The 19,163-nt window shown below is 51.4% G+C and overlaps 1 protein-coding gene across 2 annotated transcripts in view; it reads left to right on the top strand.

Annotated features, from left to right (window-relative positions):
* The window catches only part of KIF2C (kinesin family member 2C), a 1,469,089-nt gene that overhangs the window by 908,879 nt on the left and 541,047 nt on the right, over positions 1–19,163 (top strand). The gene's annotated exons all lie outside the window — the stretch shown is intronic.

Below are 19,163 nucleotides of genomic sequence, written 5' to 3'. Positions count from 1 at the left end.
ACCTAACTTGTCCTCATAAAATCTTAAACTGGTCTGTTCAACCATGCCTTACACTGCTGACTGATCAAATTATGACCCTTGGTAGGCTTTTCAGCTAGCTTTCTGATTTGATTTTTAATTGCTTTTATCCTACTGCATGCAACTTGCTGTCCCGTCCTCCAATCAACTACCAGGACTTTGTAGTATTAGAGTACATGTTTGTCTCATGCAGGGTTGGATTGGGAATAAAGATTGGCCCGGTCACGAACAAAAAACAAGTGACCCTCATTTGCATATTGCCTTTCCACAAAACACTGCTTCGGTGAAGTTTTATTTTAAAAAAAAGTGGCTGGGGTGGTTATCTTTAACAGAGGCATGTTTTCTTAACTTTACTTAGATTGTTTAAAAAGCACGGATTAGTTCACACAGGTGAAACACACCTGAAAGCAAGCGAGGCCACTTCTGCTTAGGCCTCCTCCCCCTGCTCAATATGCATACATTAATGGGCCACCCCAGGGAGAGAATAGGAGTGAAACCTCTGCCTGTTGATAAAAGGGAGGTAATGGATGCCCATCTGACTCCTGAAAGGCCACTCTGGCACCCACTGGGCCGCTGGCGGTATCCAAACATATATACCCACATATACCCATGCCCCTCCCCCACGCAGCCCACAGCTGGAACTTGGATACCGACCCCTCGGCCATTGCCGAGTCCCCGCCTTAACAAACTGACCCTGGCTGCATGGCTATGTTGTCATCCAGTTGAGTCCTGACTGGGCGGAGTTGCGGCAGCCGCTGACACCAGCGGAGGAAGGATGGCGTCCCAGTGACCCTGTGCTGCTGCCGGCTCTAAACAGCAAGAAACTGAGTGATCACAACCCACTGGCACACAGTGTGCCCGTGAATTCAGTCTCACCCAGCGGAGTGACTTCAGATGCCCTCCAGAGAATGCACCTTCTGCCCTGCCAGCCTGTGGTCTCCTGAAGTATTTAGGGGCACTAAGCGACTGTATGGCAGCCTTTGATGGGGACTGTATGTGCTCACCCCTCCACCGTGCTCCCCCTACCGGGAGTTAATGGAGGCGGATTGATTGCAGCTGATGAGGTGCAGTGGGTGGCAGCACCGCACTGAGTGAAACGGGCCCTAACGACTGGCAGTGCACATTTCCTGGTGATGGGTGTAGAGTGGCGGACCTTTGGAAGTATGTGATGCTGGCTCATCCCAACCTAAACCAGTGTTGGTGTCCTTGGACGCTACCTGGCCAGAATTGATTGGGGCCCCAAGATTGCATTACTGCCAGAAAGCAAAGTTGCCCGCTGCCTCCTGATTACTTGGAAAGTACTTGCAGCCATAGCCTAAAACAACAAGCCTCTGTTCCCAAGAGGAGCCCTCCTGAGTGATTTTCCAGCCTGGAAGCACACTTGGACATGTAGCAGTATAGGGGCAGTATCATACACCTCTCCCCCTACCTTTTTTGACTATACTGGACGCAAGTGTGGAGGGTTGAAAGATCCCAACCCCCATGCTTAAGGATGTGACCCGGACCCCTGACCAAGAGTAAGGACAGTAACCATGTAGCAGTTACCCTGGTCCCCACACTCCGCAGCTTCTGTCCTTCAATAGACTGCGAGTAGGGGGGAAAGAGGTGACAGGATTGAGCGGAGGGAAAACCTGCAGGCTGCAATAGGGCATTTGACTTTCATTGCTCCACTTGGTTGATGGCTTGGATTATCTCTGCGACCCCACCTCCCTACTCCTTTCTTTTATTTCTGAATTTTCGTCGACTTCCAAAGGCAGTGAGTGGAGGCAAACATGCACAGGGTGGGCTCTTAACACAAAATTGGATAAGTTAACTTCCCATATGCCAAACCGACTGTGGCGGCAGAGGCACATTGCACCGCACCAGGTAACGGAGACAGGCTCACCCTTAAAGAAATTGTGGTAGCGATAAAAGGCATTCACGACTATCTGGAGACCAATTTCCTCCAGCTCCATTGAAGGCATGTTGATGGGGGCTGACTTGCACAACATGGAAACTCAGGTGAAGAAAGCGGAGGACTTGCTCACCACACTCCGATCTGAAACGTTACTGTTAAAACAAGTCAAAGAATTACACATGACTGGGAAGGTATTGGGGGCCAGGTTAGAGGACTTCGAAGAGGCTGGTCGAGAAGAAATAATGCTCCTATAATTAGAGTGCCAGAGCGTGTGAAGGGCCTAGCATTGGACCTCTTTCTTGAAGATCTCATACTAAACCAACTGCAACCAAAGGGCCTCCAACTATTTCTCAATAGTCTGGAAGGTGGCAAACTCTAGTAACAATTGATCTTCCTAATTTGGGGGCGCATCCCTGGGGTTGCAACTGCCACCTATAGTTTGTGGTTTTGTGAGCGACAGGCACTCTGCAATGTGGGGGGTGGGGGGGCAGTTACAAGTCCACCATGCTGGTAGGAAGGATGAGGGGCAGAGGGGTTTGATTGGGGGTTTTGTTTGTCTTCATACTTCTGTGTACAGCACACAATCACGGTCAAGGGCTTGTGGAGCCCATAGTGATATCACTACCTTCCCTTTGTTCTCCACCAACAGGTGAGGGAAATGAGAGACACCCGCAGCAGGCGAACTTATGGCAGCGACAATGAGCAAGCCTTATGTCCTGGAATGTCAATGGCGTTGGGACAAATTGAAGAGAGCAGTGGTACTGCAGTACATAGACACTCCCCAGACTTCCTCACAGAGACTCATCTTTTGGGCAGTGCCTGTAGGAAGGTGGATACCGGACTATGGTTACCCCAGATTTTTTGCCTTGTGTTTAGCTGGTTTTCGACTTAGCCTGGGGCCCTGATTAGCAGGATCCCAGGCCAACTATCTGCTCTCACTGTAAAATGGACTCCACGTACTCGAGGTACATCTCCAACTGGATATTGGGTCACCTTATGAGCCCCTGTATAGTGTACTATAGGTACCCAGGGCCTAGGTGCATCCAAGGCCTACCAGGTCGTGTAATCACCCCTTGCTTAGGTATAGTATTCCTATATCTAACCTTATATCTAGACACATATATACCTATAAGTCACTCCTATGGCAGGCCTTAATAATCCTGAAGGCAGAGTGCTTGGTTTTATGTGAGATGGTGCTCTAGCATGAGCTGAGCCTGTCTGCAGCTTTCGGAACCATGTCCTTATAGCTGTTCTAGGATATTGCCATACAATATACTCTTAAGTGTATTATAATCCTCGCGGTTGAATGCTAACTTTGGTTTGGCTTTATCTAAACATGTCGTGTAAGATGTCATACGCTTTGGAATTCTACCGCCTCGCCAATTCTGGCGACGGGGGTAGCATTCCACCCTTCTAGAGGGAGAGGACATGTTGAAACTACTTAACCCGGTTAAAGTTAACCAGAGCCCCAGCATCACAAAATGGATGCTGCTGCCACCGACACAAGTCTGACCTCCTGCTGCTGGGAGTCCTTCCAGTCAGGGAGTTTTGGACTATAGGTTTCCTGTCTGGGGAGGTGCGAGCACCACCCCAGACAGGACTTTGTGTATTGGGACAGGGAGGGCTGAATAGATTGAGACACTGCCTTGGGCATACTAGGTGCTCCATGCATACCCCAGTTCAAATCGGTTGCTGGGGCACTCCAGCCCCAGCTCTGGCGTGAAACTGGACAAAGGAAAGGGGGTGTAACCATCCCCCTTCCTGGTCCCACCCATAGGAGGGACCTAGAAAGTAATCCAGCCCCTTTTAGTTGTATAAAAGTAGGAGCTGAGTCCTGAGACTTTAGATTAATCCTCGAATCGAAACTTGACACAACTCTGGACCTTCGACGTTCTGCTGAAGCTGAAGACACAGACTCTCCCTTGTGGCCAAGGAGTGACCACCCTGGGCAACCAGGCACCATCCAGCAAATCAACGGCTTGCTTTGTCGACGTTTCACGCCGGAACCCGAGCACAGAGCCTGACAAGACCCAGACTTCCAGACATCTCTGACCCTCTCTTCACGTCTGCAGCATAGCTGAGATCCGTGGAGGCGCCGAGACACGTGGGACCGGACATCTTAAAAAGCCTGCAACTTGCTAACTGTGCAGCTCCTGAGGTATCCTCGAAGCTGTGCACTGGGGATTGAGAAGCCCCGAATCCGAGCTCCACCTGCACTGAAGATCAGCCCTCCACACTCCACGAGTTCTGCGTGGGGCCCTTCTGCTTGTGTTCTGCTCAACGCGTTGTCCGGTTGCTGGCCCGTAGCCTCTGTGACGACAATCCTTTTGAATCACCTCACTGGTCTGGTTGCTCCAGACTGTCCCTTGCCTCCCTGCAAAGGTGAGGCACCTCAGACCTTGCTGGTCTGCACCAGAAGCCTTCTTTGAATCCTGCGTGGGGTGCCTTTGCCAAGGCTTGTTGACTCTAATCCGGCGGTCGACCCCTCCATCTGCGAGAACCTTCGTGGGAAAGCTCGCCTCCAGCACCTGGTCGTCCTAGGCGCCTCCTGGTCCGTGTGGCTGAAGAGACAAGCTTCGCAACAGCACTTGATTGCTCCTCGACGTCGTCTGGTTCCTTCCTGGTTCCACCCGGTCACTGGCTAGTGACACAGACTCTGTCCCCTCTGCTTTCAGGTCCTCTCCATCCTCGATCCGCCCTTGGATCCACCCGGACATCTTCCTGCTGGTCGCCTGCAGTATCTTTCTTCAGTCTCCATAGGCTTCAACGGCGAAACCAGACACATCTTCACACCTATGCACTCGCTTCCTGTGGGTGAGGTAACACGAGTACTTCGGTGCTCCCAAGGGTATTCACTAGCCAAGTGTCTAGGTTTTTAGTTGTTTCCTCCTAGCTAAACCGGAAGTGTCCTAAATCCTTCTTTTTCTAACTGCTAAGTTCCCATTGAGTTATCATTGACATTCGCGTGTGTGTAAAGACACTGCACGCGCTGCCTGTGGGCCTCCTACTCCTAACCTAAGGTTCAGATAGTGTAGCCCCAGCGATTCCCTAGGCCTTTCCTTTTCTCGTGACGTGGTACTTATACCACTTTCCTAGTATATGGTTTGCTTCGCCCCTAGGGCCTAATTATATTTTGTGCAACTTAACGTATTCTGACTAAGTAACTTGTGATGTGCTTTTGCCTCTGATCTCATAAAGAGTTCAGAGGAGTGTGTTAGTAAATAAATACATATATATTTTATATATATCCTGTGTGGTGTGCTTTCATCTGATATTCAAGGGGTTACATATGGTAAAACAGCTGGCTTTACACGCCCTCAAGAGTCTTTTAGCCTAAGACTGTTCTGTCCACGCTACCACTAGGATAGCTGGTCTATAAGGTTGACTTACAACCATCACCATAAGGGTTGTTTGGACTGGTGCAAGGTGATCACTAGAATAGTGATCATCATATACCAGGCCAACTTCTCACAGTGCCTGCCACGCAATGGACAGGTGAGGATGCGAAATGGTTCCCCATGCGGCTCCGGGGGAGGAATCTTTCTCACAAAGTTGTTTCTGCTTACCATCCACCAAACCTGGCCAGATGCATACTGCAGATATGTAGCCCTAATGGGTACTTGGGAGGGAACAACCCTTAACCTAGAAAACATCTCGTTTTACTGGACTAATTGGAAGCCTGACATACCCTGAGCCTTAAGTAACAGAAATATTGGGATTTAACATTGAAGGCTGCCAGGCGCAACTCAACACCACCTTTATGATGTAGGAGATAAAGGTGGAAATCTCATTGCATGGCTGGTCAGGCGAGCAAACGTTTCTGTGGTGAAAATTGAGTCTGAAAATGGCAAATGAGCGAGACCGACCGCAAATAGTCAATTACTTTGCTGCGTACTACATGCATATGTATTCCTCAGCAGGGACCGCTACTGCAGAAGAATCCTTCGAACTCCTGGCTGACATACAGCGTCCGTCCTCACTAAAGACCAGAACTCCTTGAAGCGGATTTCACTGAAGGCTAACTTACAAGGGCCATACAAGACTTTTTTTCCCGGTAAAGTCAGGGGCCATAACTGAATATCAATTGAACTCTAAGCTAGCTGCTCCTAAACTCAACCCCCATCTTCTGAAGATGGACAAGGAGAGCCAAAAAATGGCCCACTCACCAGGGACCAAGGACTGGTCTCTATTAATGTGATATCTAAAGAGAATAAACCACCAGAGAGCTGAGTGTCATACAGTCCCATTCTGCTCCTTAACGCGAAATAAAATTATTAGCTAAAGCACTAGGCTCTCACCTCATGCCCTTCATTTCTGCACTGGTCCATCTGGCTTTATGCCAGGGCACTGAACTGCTGGTAATCTTCAGCGCCTAAACAAGGTGCTGGTTCAATCCGGCAAGCTCAAGGAAGACACCTTAGTTTTCTCTCTCAATGCTTGGATGGCATTCAACACGATCAAATGGCCGTACCTCTTTGAAGTTCTGGCCAGGGTGGGCTTAGGCCTGCGCTATATGACATGGATACTACTTTACACCAAACCCTTGGCACTTGTCATTAATAGGGAAATCTCAGTTATTTAGACTCCAATTGGGTACTTGACAGTGGTGCCTACTCTCACCCCAAATTTTTGCACTCGTACGTTAACCCCTGGCACCTTGGATTTGGTGAGATCTGTTGCTCTGAGTTCTGCAATGGAGTGACCACTGGGAGGATAGTGTGTTGCTCTGTCTGCTATGTGGCTGACCTTGCCTTCACTCTTGGCAGAATACAACACATTCGTACCCATTTTGGTCGTTATTCAGGCTACACTATTAATAGACCAAAATCCCTGCACTATATCCTGAGTGGAGGGGGATGTGAGAATTCAGAGGTTTCAAACTGCTCTGTAACCTATCTCCACCGAACCCAAACCTTTTCTGTGTCAAAAATCAGAAGCCACCATTGTCACGACTAGAACGTGATGTCCAGTTTTGGAGATCTTTACTACTGTTGCTCCTGGGCTGTGCAGCGCTCTTCAAAATGATGTCCCTGCCCTGCTTTCTCTATGCCTTACATAACACGCCCTACCTTATCCCTGTTCCTTTCTTCAAAGCAAAAGAGAAAAAAGTCTGGAGAGTACTTTAGGATGGGTGCCCAGCGCGTATATCCATCAATAAACTGACGAGGAGGTGGTATGATTATATTACCCTCCCAGTTATCTAAAAATACTACTGAGCCAAGACAACATCTTGGGGCTATATAAGCCCCCGCCTGTCACGTCAACCTCAGTGGCCCTACGGTAGTAACGGTTAGCATCTGACACACAGCGGTCCGCGCTCTTTGTTGGGGGGGGACAAAATCACTCAGACTACTCATTTGTGGAACTCGGAACTGTTGGGTACCCTAGGGACACAACCCGGCTTTGATAAATGGGATCGACAGCCTCTGCAAGGTGGGTGATATCTTGGCACAGGAGAGGTTATCCCTTTTGTTGACTTTCAGCAAGACTACCAGTTATCCCCAACTGAGACCTTTCGCTAACTACAGGTGTGACCTGCTCTACCCAAGGAAGAGGACATCCCGGAAAACCCGCCCCCATAGGACCGGTTGCTAGAGGACCATGTTCCGCAAGGGGAATTCCCTCGCATGCAAAAAAGCTAATATTTCACCAGAGACTCTATCCTTCAGTTGAGGGAACACTGGAGGGTCTCAAGGATGACAAATGGCCAGAAGCCATAGCTTCTACAAGGGATGTAGCAATTAAGCAGTGGCCAATCGTGAAATTGTTAGGTTTAGGTGGCGGCTCAAGCGCTGCAATTTAGGGACTGGGAGCAGGACATAGATTGGTGCATGTTAGCAAAGGTTATATATGAAAGCTGTGGCTGTCCTTGGAAATGGACGCAAATCTGAGAGCTTTGCTCCATAACATGACTGTTTCAATTTGAAAAGGACTGAGTGTTTGAGATTCTGTACTTTAGGAAAGCCCCAACCAATGGGCACAAAAAAACTGACTTTGTTTAATTGATTTTAACAAAGTTCAAAGAAAAATAGACCATATGTTACAAACTTCTTTAAAGTATTGACCGATATTTTCTCAGGAATCAGAACTCTATATATGAGTAGCATCATGAGCAAGCATATAAAGGTATGGTCAGGACATAATATTCCTTATTGGTAAGCAGTATTCGTCAAGGTGGGAAGTTTGATCAGGAGAGGGAGAAAATGCAAAAGAGGAGGTGTGTGGTCCTCTGTCGGCTGTTTCCTCAATCAATCACAGAATTTGTATAGCGCACTACACACCCGGTAGGGTCTCAAGGCGCTGGGGGGGAGGGGTCAGTTACTGCTCAAAGTCAGGTCTTGAGTTGCTTCCTGAAGGAGAGATGGTCCTGGGTCAGCCGAAGGTGGATGGGGAGGGAGTTCCATGTCTTAGCCGCCTGGTAGGAGAAGGATCTTCCTCCGGTGGTGGCTTTATGGATGCGTGGTACGGTGGCGAAGGCGAGGCTGGTCGATCGTAGCTGGTGGGTGGGCGTGTAGAAAGTCAGGTGGTTGTTGAGGTACTTGGGTCCCAGGTCACGGAGAGCTTTTTGTGTGCGTCGGTGAGGAGTCTGAACATGATCCTCTTGCTGACGGGGAGCCAGTGCAGGTCTCTCGTGGCTGGAGATGTGGCTGTGTCGGGGGATGTCCAGGACGAGCCGTGCGGAGGCGTTCTGTATGCGCTGGAATCTTTTCTGTAGTTTGGCTGTGGTTCCGGCGTAGAGGGTGTTTCCGTAGTCCAGTCGGCTGATGACAAGCGCCTGGATGACCGTCTTCCTGGTTTCGGTGGGGATCCATTGGAGGATTTTATGGAGCATGCGCAGGGTGTTGAAGCACGATGAGGAGACGGCGTTGACTTGTCTGGTCATCGAGAGGGAGGCGTCCAGGATGAAGCCCAGGTTGCGTGCATGGTCCGTTGGTTTGGGAGTGGTGCCCAGGGCAGGGGGCCACCAGGAGTCGTCCCAGGCGGAGGGCGATGATCCCAGGATGAGGACTTCCGTCTTGTCTAAGTTCAATTTCAGGCGGCTGTTCTTCATCCACTCGGCGACGTCTTTCATCCCTTCGTGTAGGTTGGCTCTGGCGGTGGCGGGGTCGTTGGTGAGGGGGAGGATCAGCTGGGTGTCGGCGTAGGAGATGATGTAGAGGTTGTGTTGGCGTGCGATGGCTGCGAGAGGGCTCATGTAGACGTTGAAGGGGGGTTGGGCTGAGTGATGATCCTTGTGGTACACCGCAGATGACTTCGGTGGCCTCGGATCTGAACGGGGGGAGGCGGACTCTCTGGGTTCTTCCGGCGAGGAACGAGATGATCCACTCCAGTGCCTTCTCTTGGATTCCGATGTTGCTGAGGCGCTGTGCTAGGGTGCGATGGCAGACCGTGTCGAATGCTGCCGAGAGGTCCAGGAGGATGAGGGCAGCTGTTTCCCCGTTGTCGAGCAGGGATCTGATGTCATCGGTGGCTGCGATCAGGGCGGTCTCGGTGCTGTGGTTGGCCCGGAAACCGGACTGCGAGGGATCCGTTCTTCTCGAGGAAGGCAGCGAGCTGTCTGTTGACGGTCTTCTCGATGACTTTGTCAGGAAATGGGAGGAGCGAGATGGGGTGGAAGTTCTTGAGGTCTGTGGGGTCCGCTGTTGGTTTCTTCAGGAGGGCGCTGAGCTCGGCATGCTTCCAGCTCTCCGGGAAGGTGGCGGTGTTGAAGGAGATGTTGATGATGTCCCGGAGTTGGGGTGCGATGATGGAGTCGGCCTTGTTGAAGACGTGGTGGGGGCATGGGTCGGTTGGTGATCCGGAGTGGATGGTGTTCATCGTGCGAGTGTTGTCTTCGGTGCTGACCGGGGTCCAGTTGCAGAGGGTGGTGGTGGGGGGGGGGGGGTGCTGTTTCGGTGTTTGGGTGCGTTGTTGGTGCGCCGAAGCTGTTGTGTATGTCGAAGATCTTGCAGTGGAAGAAGGAGGCGAGTGAGTCGCAGAGGTCTTGCGAGGGAGTGATGTTGTTTCCGGCGCTGGGGTTGGAGAACTCTTTGACGAAGCTCAAAAGTTCCTTGCTGTTGTGGGTGTTGTTTTCAAGTCGTTCTTTGAATGTTGACCTTTTGGTGGTGCGGAACAGCTGGTGGTGTTTGCGGGTGGCGTTCTTGAGGGCGGTCATGTTTTCTGTGGTCTGGTCGAGGCGCCAGGCTTTCTCGAGGGTGCGGCAGTTCTTCTTGGATTTTTTCAGTTCGTCGGTGAACCAAGAGGCTTTCTTGCTGCCGGGTCTGCTGGGAGGGGTCTTCAGTGGTGCGAGGTCATCTGCGCAGTTGGTGAGCCACTGTGTGAGGATGCGGGCTGCTTCGTTGGGGTCCGTTGCGCTGGTGGGAGGGTTCTGTCTGAGGGAGGTGGTGAGCTGGGCGTCGGTGACCTTGCTCCAGCTCCTGCAGGGAACCTGTTGCTGGTGGTGGTGGGTCGTGCCTGAAGCTGAAGTGGACGCAGCTGTGGTCGGTCCAATGGAGTCCGGTGGTGTGGTTGAAGGAGATGTGCTTGCTGGAGAAGACTGGGTCAAGCGTGTGGCCGGCGTAGTGGGTGGGGGTGTTCACCAGTTGCTCGAGTCCGAGGTTGGTGAGGTTGTCCAGCAGGGTGGTGGTGTTGCTGTCCTTGTGTTCTCCAGGTGGAAGTTGAGGTCCCCTAGGAGGATGTAGTCAGCGGAGAGGAGGGCGTGCGGGCTGATGAAGTCTGCGATGTCTTCGCTGAATTGTGTGCGTGGTCCCGGGGGTCTGTGGATGAGGGTGCCGCTGAGGGTAGTCTTCGGGTCAGTGTGTATCTGGAAGTGGAGGTGCTCGGCGGCGGTGAAGGTGTCGTCGGAGTTGGTCGTGATGCGGATGGTGTTCTTGTGTACGATGGCAATGCCTCCTCCGGTCTGGTTGACGCGATCCCTCCGGGTGATCTTGTAGCCTTCCGGTATGGCTATGGCGATGTCGGGGGCTGAGGAGGCGTTCATGCAGGTTTCTGTGAGGAAGGCAGCGTCTGGTGATGTTGTGTCGAGGAGGTTCCAGAGTTCCACGGCGTGCCTGTGGTCGGAGCGGTTGTTTAGCAGGATGCACTTGAGGTGGTTGTTGTTGGTGCTTGGCGGGTGCACTGCAGGTTCGGAGGCAGGTGAATCGGCAGGCTTGGCAAGTGAAGAGTCAGTGTGTGCGCCTCGGGGTGGCTTGGTAGCAAGCGGAGGGTCGGCCGGCGTTGAGTGTGTGGAGGGTGGCGGCGTCGGAGGTTCGTCTGGATCGCTGGCATCGTCGAGGACCAGGGGTCCTGGCGCTGGGCGCGGACGGGCGTAGGCGGGATTGCCTTCGGTGCACAATCTGCGCGCCCGCTACGCGCTTCCGCTGCGCGGCCTCCATATGAGGGAGGGAGGGAGGAGCAGCTGGGAGGCGGGAGCGGGGCAACCAATTGGGAACGAGGTGTCTGGCCGCGGGGAGCGAGCTGTGGGAAGCGTCACGGGAGGCAAGAGGGGGCGGGGGGGAGGGGAAGAAGGCAGAACGAAGCGAAGGGGCAAGGGTTACCGAAAGGAAAAAAACACGGGGCACAGCAACAGCAGGCAGAGGGTCACGGAAGGCAGAGAGAGAATCACAGCGAGGAGGCAGGCAGCAGTAGGCACGCAGCGGCAGTAGTGGCACACAGGGGGTCTGCGCTGTGTCCAGGAAAGTAGTGTTAGTGGTTGCCATGGGTGAGGCATTGGGCATTGGGGGTTGGGGGGAGGAGGGAGTCTGGGCTAAGGGATTATAAATATATATATATATGGAGGGGTTGCCAGATATCTTTGGGTCTGGCGGATGATGTTTGCAATCTGGGTAGACCTAGCTAGTGAGGTTGCAGTATGTCATGCTCTTAAGCTATGAGGCTACTGTTGGCAGATGCATATTGCCCCACCAAAGAGCGATTTCTGTCCTAGCCAGTAATAAAGCGATGGCGAAGATGTGGCGCAGATGTTTAGGGATAGGGGTGTGAATGAGATCATGTGTGGTAAAGTCTCGAAGAGCTCTCCAGTATGTGTTAAGAACAGGGCAAGTCCATGTCATGTGTAATAAGTCAGCGTTTTGTCGTACATTCAGGACATTGTAAAAGTCCAGAGGGTTCCATCTTGTCTAATGATAAAGTGGGGGGGGGGGGGAGGAGGAGAGAGAGAGACGGGGGAGAAACGAGGGTGAATGAATCACTCATACTGTGTGTAGCCAGGGCCTGGGGCTCTAGTCTTCTTAAAAATCCTGATTCACTAATTAACCATGGTACGGTATATCTTGATTCTCCGCCTGGTAGGTTGCATGAAAAACATGATCATTGAGTCTTTGTTATGATGTCCTCCTCCTGGAGGAAGACCAACTGGTATATTACAGTAGTGATCAGAAAATGAGAGGGTGGAAACGGAGTGTGGTTAATATTTACTTCCATCTTGCAATCTAGATGGTATGTTTAGGATGGGGTAAAGATAAAATCAAGAGAGCGGTGCAGAAATAGAAGAGCTACAGTTCTATGGCACCTACTAAGAATCATGGCTGGTCAAATATTTATCTTGGCCATGATGGCTGGGGTTAGAGTAGGTTCTGTGTAGAAACCGAAAATGGTGCAGTTTGGTGGTGGTTGTGAGATGCCAGTTTGATTTGTGTGCAGCAATATGTCCAATCTCGATCAGTGAGAGGGTGGTCAAGACTTTGCTATCCTGACTTTGCTATCCTGACTTTGCTATCCTGAGTGTTTAAGGGCCATGCTGGCAAGGTAGTCTTGAGACTTGGTGCTTACCATTGGGTGTCAGTAATTAAGTGCGAGAGATGTCTTCAGATGCCAGTGGATATATTTGGAAGCGCGAGCGGACTGTGCAGAGTAGCAGTCTGAAGACCAATTGGTCCATGAGTGTGGAGTTGGCTAAGTTGGGGTCTGCTGTGGGGGAGAACACATGACTGTTCGGAAATAGATCCTCAAATTTGTGAAGCGCACGGAAGGTGAGTATGTTGCGCCAGTTTTTCTTGGGTGAGTGCCAGCCAATGGTTAGGACAAAGTGGTAATGTCGGTGAATATAAGAGGACCCAGCCCAGTGTACTGCGTAGTCTGAGGGGCCCAGCTAGCGGTTGATAGTCTGTATATCTGTTGGTCGAATTTAAGACCGTGTGGGAGTAGTGGTACAGGGTCTGCAAGGTTGCTTTCTTGTTTAGCACATGATAATCCGGCATCGGAATGTTACCAGTGGTAGGCATACTGTGATTTTGCAACCAGGAAGTATGCGTAAAATCTGGAACTGCGAATCCTCAGGGCTCATAGAGAGTGTAAGAGTATCTGTGAGAAGTTGGCCTGATATATGATGCTCACTAGTGTAGGAGAGTGGGGTCTGCAATCCTATGGTCACCCCAGATTTTTGCTTTTTGCTTCACTGGTTTAAGACTTTCCCTGGCTGTGGGCCTGCTAATCAGACCCACAGCCTAGCTGTTCTCTCTCTAAATTGACAACCATGTACTTTAGGTGCATTTACCAATTGGTACTGGGCCACCTTATCAGTCCCTGTACACAGGGCATAGGTGTACCCAGGGCCTACCATGGGCTGAAGCATGTATTATGCCACCCCTGGCTGGCCATCTAAATCTGACACAACTGGCGGCATGACAGCTGGGGCAAGGTGGTGTAAACACCCTTTGCTGTAGATATAGTATACCTATATATATTCCTAAAATGGACACATATATTCCTATCAGTCACTCCTATGGAAGGCCTTATCAATCCTGAAGGCAGAGTGCTTGGAATTATGTGAGATGGTGCTCTGGCATGAGCTGAGCCAGTTTGCAGCTTGCGGAACCAGGTCCTAATAGCTGTTCCATGATAACGCTATACCATATACTCTTAAGTGCATTATCAACTTTGCGGTTAAGTGCTAACTCTGGTATAGCATTATCAAAACATGTCGAGTAAGGTGTCATACGATTTGGAATACTACCCCCTCGCCAATTCTGGCGACGGGGGTAGCATTCCACTCTTCTAGAGGGATACGACATGTATGTAACTGTGAACCCCGGTTACAGTTAACTCGAGCCTCAGCATAACAAAATGGATGCTGCCACCACAGACACAAGTCTGACCTCCTGTTGCTGGGATTCCTTCCAGCGAGGATGGCTTGGACAAAGGGTTTCCTGCCTTGGGAGGTGCTAGCACCACCCCAGACAGGATTTTGCGTATTGAGGTAGGGAGGCCTGAAAGGAATGAGACATGCCTGGGGCACACAAGGTGCCCTGTGCATACACTGGTTCAAACCAGTTGCTGGGGCATCCCTGCCCCAGCTCTGGCGGGAAACCGTACAAAGGATAGGGGGTGTAGCCACCCCCCTTCCTGGTCCCACCAGGGGAGGGACCTAGTCAGTAGTGCAGCCCCCTTTAGGAGAATAAAGGTAGGAGCTGGTCCCATTCCAAATTAGATTATCCTGAACTATTCAACAAGAAGAAACTCTGGCCTTCGACGTTCTGCTCTACAGAAGACTGAAGAATCTCCCTTGTGGGCAGGGAGTGTCCACCCTGCAACTGCAGGCACCATCAAGCGTCCTGCGGCTTCACTTTGTTGTCTTCCCTCGAGGATCCAGACTTCAGAGCCCGAGGAGACCCGGATTCCCAGACCTCTCCGACCTAGACCTACATCTACAGCAAAGCTGAGACCCGTGGGTGCGACGAGACACGTGGGACCGGCCATCTTGAACAAACCTGCACTTCGCTTCCAGCACGACTCCCGAGGTAAACTCGACCAAGTGCTTTGGGGACTGAGAAGCCCCAGCCCCGAGCAGCCCCTGCACCGAAGATCAGCCCTCCAGCATCCACGAGATCTGCGTGGGGCCCTTCTGCTTGTTTGCTGCTCGACGCGTTGTCTGGTCACTTGCCGGCTGGCTAGTGGCCTCCTAGACAACGAACCTTTGAATCTTTTCTGCTGGTCTGGATGCTCCAGACTGGCCCTTGCTCCCTTCCAAAAGAGGGGCACCCCGGACTCTCCTAGTCCGCACCAGACGCTTTCTTCACTCACCGCGTGGGTTGCTTTTGCCAAGGCCTGTTGAGTCCAATCCCGGATCCGACACCGCCGACAGCGAGAGCCTACGTGGGACAGCTCGTGCCTCCATCCTGGTCATCGAAGACACCTCCTGGTCCACGTGGCTGCAGAGTCAAGCGTCCACTCTTCACCTGATCGCCACAACGACATCTGGTTCCTTCCTGGTTCCACTCCAGTCACTGGCTAGTGACTGTGAACATTTTCCCCTCTGCTTTCAGGTCTTCTTCAACAATCCACCCTTGGATTGCACCGGACATCTTCCTCCTGGTCGCCTGCAGCATCTTTTCTTTCAGGCTCCATAGACTTCAACGCGAGAACCCGACGCACTTTGACACCTATGCACCCGCAGCCCGTGGGTGAGGTAACGAGAGCATTTCGGTGCTCAAGGGTAGTTTAACTGTCCTAGTGTCCAGTTCCACAGTCGTTTTAGTCCTACCTAGTCAGGATTGTCCGTACTCACCTTTAACTTGAACTGTACTGTCCATAGACGTTGTTACGCATCTCGCGTGTGAGTTCACACTCTGCACACGCGTTCCGTGGGCCTCCTATTACTTACCTGAAGTTAGTGTAGCGTGGTCCCATTGATCCTACAGCCTCTGGACAGCTCCATTCCTTTTATCGACTTTCACATTCCACTTACTTAGTATATGGTTTGTCGTGCCCCTAGGGCACCATTGTAATTTTGTGCAACTTGTAGTATTTTTCGTAAGAGATTGCCATGTGCTCAGCCCTCTGACCTCATAAAGAGTTCAGAGATGTTATTAATAAATATACTGTTTATTTTCGTAACAACCTGTGTGGTCCTTTCACTTGGTATTCAAGGGGTTATATTGTGGTAAAACAGCTGGCTTCACGTGCCAAAAGAGTTTAGCCTAAGTCTGCTTTGTCCATGCTACCATTAGGATAGCTGGTCTATAAGGTTGACTTACAACCAATCGCCATAAGGGTTGTTTGGACTGATACAGGGTGATCACTAGAACTAGTGAGCATCATATATCAGGCCAACTTCTCACAACTAGTTCTAGTGATCACCTTGTATCAGTCCAAATAACCCTTATGGTGATTGGTTGTAAATCAACCTTATAGACCAGCTATCCTAATGGTAGCATGGACAAAGCAGTCTTAGGCTAAACTCTTTTGGCATGTGAAGCCAGCTGTTTTACCACAATATAACCCCTTGAATACCAGATGAAAGGACACCACACAGGTTGTTACGAAAATAAACAGTATATTTATTAAGAACAACACCTCTGAACTCTTTGAGGTCAGAGGGCTAAGCACAAGACAATCTCTTAAGAAAAATACGACAAGTTGCACAAAATTACAATGGTGCCCTAGAGGCACGACAAACCATATACTAAGTAAGTGGAATGTGAAAGTCGATAAAAGAAATGGAGCTGTCCAGAGGCTGGAGGTTCGCTAGGACTACGCTATCTTCGCCTTAGGTAAGTAATAGGTGGGCCACGGGACGCGTGTGCAGAGTGTGAACTCACACGCGAGATGCGTAACAACGTCTATGGACAGTACAGTTCAAGTTAAAGGTAAGTACGGACAATCCTGACTAGGTAGGACTAAAACGACTATGGAACTGGACACTAGGACAGTTAAACTACCCGTGAGCACCGAAATGCTCTCGTTACCTCACCCACGGGCTGCGGGTGCATAGGTGTCAAAGTGTGTTGGGTTCTCGCGTTGAAGTCTATGGAGCCTGAAAGAAAAGATGCTGCAGGCGACCAGGAGGAAGATGTCCGGTGCAATCCAAGGGTGGATTGTTGAAGAAGAAGACCTGAAAGCAGAGGGGACAATGTTCACAGTCACTAGCCAGTGACTGGAATGGAACCAGGAAGGAACCAGGTGCTGTCGTCGCGATCAGGTGAAGAGTGGACGCTTGACTCTGCAGCCACGTGGACCAGGAGGTGTCTTCGACGACAAGGAGGGAGGCACGAGCTGTCCCACGCAGGCTCTCGCTGTCGGCGGTGTTGGATCCGGATTCGGCGTCAACCGGCCTTGGCATAGGCAACCCACGCGGTGAGTGGAAAAAGCGTCTGGGGCGGACTAGGAGAGTCCGGGGTGCCCCTCTTTTGGAAGGGGGTACAAAAGGGGGTGGTGATGGACGGAGCACCTGAACCAATCAAACACTCACACCCAGTCAAAAGATCTGGGTTTGATCCATCACCATTCTTTAGCCCACTCTGCCACCCCAGTTCAGACATGGCAATATGCAAATCAGTCTGACCCTGTGCCTCATGGGAACAGTCCAGCCCGAACTGCCAAGCCATGCCTTCCCTGGACCAGAAACAAGCTTCCGAGGACCGGTTTCTGGCATTACAGCCGTCTTCAGCCCGGCTTGCTTGAATCCAGTGGCAAAGTGAGCAACCAGACCAGCAGTGAAGATTCAAAGGTTCGTCGTCTAGGAGGCCACTAGCCAGCCGGCAAGTGACCAGACAACCCGTCGAGCAGCAAACAAGCAGAAGGGCCCCATGCAGATCTCGTGGAAGCTGGAGGGCTGATCTTCGGTGCAGGGGCTGCTCTGGGCTGGGGCTTCTCAATCCCCAAAGCACTTGGTCGAGTTTACCTCTGGAGTCGTGCTGGAAACGAAGTGCAGGTTCGTTCAAGATGGCCGGTCCCACGTGTCTCCTCCACCCACGGGTCTCAGCTGTGCTGCAGATGTGAGTTGAGGTTGGAGAGGTCTGGGAATCCGGGTCTCGTCGGGCTCTGAAGTCTGGATACTCGAGGGAAGACTACAAAGGGAAGCCGCTGGACGCTTGATGGTGCCTGCAGTTGCAGGGTGGACACTCCTTGTCCACAAGGGAGATTCTTCAGTCTTCTGTGGAGCAGAACGTCGGAGTCCAGAGTTTCTTCTTGTAAAGTTGTTCAGGATAATCTAATATGGAATGGGACCAGCTCCTACCTTTATTCTCCTAAAGGGGGCTGCACTACTGACTAGGTCCCTCCCCTGGGTGGGACCAGGAAGGGGGGTGGCTACAACCCCTATCCTTTGTCCGGTTTCCTGCCAGAGCTGGGGCAGGATGCCCCAGCAACTGGTTTTAACTGGCGTATGCACAGGACACCTTGTGTGCCCCAGGCATGTCTCATTCCTTTCAGGCCTGTCCTACCCAATACACAAAATCCTGTCTGGGGTGGTGCTAGCACCTCCCAAGGCAGGAAACCCTTTGTCCAAGCCTCCCTCGCTGGAAGGACTGGCAGCAGCAGGAGGTCAGACTTGTGTCTGTGGTGGCAGCATCCATTTTGTGATGCCAAGGCTCGAGTTAACTTTAACCGGGTGTTAGAAGCGGCTGTCTCTAGTTGGCAGAGGTATACACTTCTGACAAATAGGGACACACCTTTTCTAGTCGGGGCAAGGGAATCACACACTTAGATAACCCCTGCTCACCCCCTTGGTAGCTTGGCAAAGCAGACAGGCTTATCTCAGAGGCAGTGCGTTAAGCATTTATGACCACATACCGTAATAAAGTGAATACACTACAAATGGACACGACACAGTAGTATTATAAAAATAAGAATGTTTATATAAGGCTTAGCACAAGACCAAATAACGACAAAAATATACCACAATCTTAATAAATACTCTTGGAAGGAAAAATAATAGTTCAAGCGTAGTTTCTTCTTAGCACACAGTCTTTAGTATCAAAAGCAACTCTTCTTCTTTAAAACACAGTTCTTGGCAACAATGTAACCCACACGGGAGTCACACGACGTCGAGGCAAAGTTAATCCAAAGGTTCGGCGTCGACCGCGAGGAGCGCTACGTCGAGCCCGGAGTCGCACAGACCCCCACAACACAGTACCTTGGAAAAGTGAAGCACTCGATGATCAGCGGCGTCGAGATGTCCGGCGTCGCGTCCTCGGCGTCGATCGGGCCTCTGAGTCGGGGCGATCTGCAGCGGCGTCGACCGAAGTCAGGCAGGAGCAGCGCTCACGAGGCGAAGCAGGATACGGCGTCGATGTCGATGATGATGTTGCAAGAGTGAGCAGCGCTCACGGCGTCGAGAGGGCTCGATGTCGATGCGATCAGCGGCGGCGTCGACACAGGGTCACTTGGAGCTGGAGCCGAACTCGCTACTCACTGGCGTCGCTACTGTCATCGATCGGGGCCGGCGTCGAGGGTGCGGGACACTGGAGCCGTTACTCACGATGTCGAGCTGGATTCGGCGGTGTCCGTCGGCGTCGAGATTGCTGGATTC

Source organism: Lissotriton helveticus, chromosome 1_2 (genome assembly GCF_964261635.1).
Source record: "Lissotriton helveticus chromosome 1_2, aLisHel1.1, whole genome shotgun sequence".
NCBI classification, from domain to species: Eukaryota; Metazoa; Chordata; class Amphibia; order Caudata; family Salamandridae; genus Lissotriton; species Lissotriton helveticus.
Note: the sequence above shows the minus strand (reverse complement) of the source record. Positions and strands in the feature narration are given on the sequence as shown.